Here is a 1,880-nt window from a genome sequence, read left to right as displayed (position 1 = left end):
TGGCGTGGCCCCCGTCCCCCCCCCCCGGTATTTCCCTGCTGTGAAACCTGCCCCCTCGTTAATTTGGGGACATCGTTAATTTGTGGACATCGTTAATTTGGGGACAGGGTTGGTCAATTTGGGGGACATCGCTGAGTTTGGGCCATGGTCAATTTGGGGGACATCGTTACTTTGGGGACATCATTGCTTTGGGGACGGGGTTGGTCAATATGGGGACATCGTTGAGTTGGGGCCATGGTCAGTTTGGGGGACATTGTTAGTTTGGGGCCATCATTAATTTGGGGACATCGTTAATTTGGGGACAGGGTTGGTCAATTTGGGGGACATCGCTGAGTTTGGGCCATGGTCAATTTGGGGGACATCGTTACTTTGGGGACATCATTGCTTTGGGGACGGGGTTGGTCAATATGGGGACATCGTTGAGTTGGGGCCATGGTCAGTTTGGGGGACATTGTTAGTTTGGGGCCATCATTAATTTGGGGACATCGTTAATTTGGGGACAGGGTTGGTCAATTTGGGGGACATCGCTGAGTTTGGGCCATGGTCAGTTTGGGGGACATGGTTAGTTTGGGACCATCATTAATTTGGGGCCATCGTTAATTTGGAGACATCATTGATTTGGGGACAGGGTTGGTCAATTTGGGGGACATCATTGAGTTGGGGCCATGGTCAATTTGGGGACATCATCGATTTGGGGGACATGGTTTGTTTGGGACCATCATTAATTTGGGGACACCATTAATTTGGGGACATGATCAATTTGGGGACATGGTTTATTTGGAGCCATCATTAATTTGGGGACATGGTTAATTTGGGGACATGGTCAATTTGGGGACATCGTGAATTTGGGGACACAGTTAATACGGGGGACATGGTCAATCCGGGGACATGGTTAATTTGGGGCTGTCATTAATTTGGGGACAATGTTAATTCAGGGATGTGGTTAACTCAGGGACGCTGTTAATTCGGGGACGTCGTTAATTCAGGGACGAGGCTTAGACCCCTCACCAACACCTCCCCCACCCCCCTCCCAATCGCCCAGCCACCCCCTCCTCCCCAAAATCCAGGCCCCGGGGAGAATGGGGGGGGGATTTTCCCATGGGAAAAGCAGGGGGAACGGGATGGCGGAAGGGTTAAGCCGAGGCTGAAGCCCCGAAACCAGCTCCCACGGGATCATCCAGCTTTTCCAGCCCCTGTCCCGAGCTGGCAGGTCACGGCTACCACAAACACACGTATTTTGGGTGGGAGAAAGACAGAAAAAGTGGGAAGCGGGAAAGAGAATTTCCCCCAAGCCTTCCCCGTCCGGGGCTGAGAGGTGACGCTCCCGGGATGCTCCAGCTTCAGAGCTTTCCAGACCTATTCCCGGCAGAATCACCGGCCAAACTTCTACAAACCCAAAAGTCCCAAAGGTTTCCCGGGAGAGTCCCGGTGAAAACAGTTTTCCAAAGGGATTTGCAGCAGACGGAGTGACAGCAGCAGCCCCGGGACTGTGGGATGCCCGGTGGGACGGGTAAACCAGATGCCCAATCCCATCGGAAAACGCGACCGCCAACCCGACATCCCCATCCCGGTGACATTTGCCGGAGCTCATCCCTTCCCGAAAATGCCACTCGTGAGCCGAGACCCCCGCTGCAACACCGCGCCGGATGGTCCAACCTTTGCTCCCAGCACCACGACTCCCACGGGAATAAATAGGATAAACTGGTGCCGGGAACTGATTTCCCTCCTCCTCCTCCAATTTCCAACCTTGCACGATGGCGCTGCAGCCTCCCCCTCTTTGCCCCAACCGAACTCGGCGCCCCCGTGACCCCCGTCCCCGCAAAAAAAAAAAAAAACACGGCGAGGGGATTTCATTAACACGGATGCCTCCTCCTCCCATC

The sequence above is a fragment of the Charadrius vociferus genome, unplaced genomic scaffold, assembly GCF_000708025.1.
Source record: "Charadrius vociferus isolate BGI_N301 unplaced genomic scaffold, ASM70802v2 scaffold682, whole genome shotgun sequence".
NCBI classification, from domain to species: Eukaryota; Metazoa; Chordata; class Aves; order Charadriiformes; family Charadriidae; genus Charadrius; species Charadrius vociferus.
Note: the sequence above shows the minus strand (reverse complement) of the source record.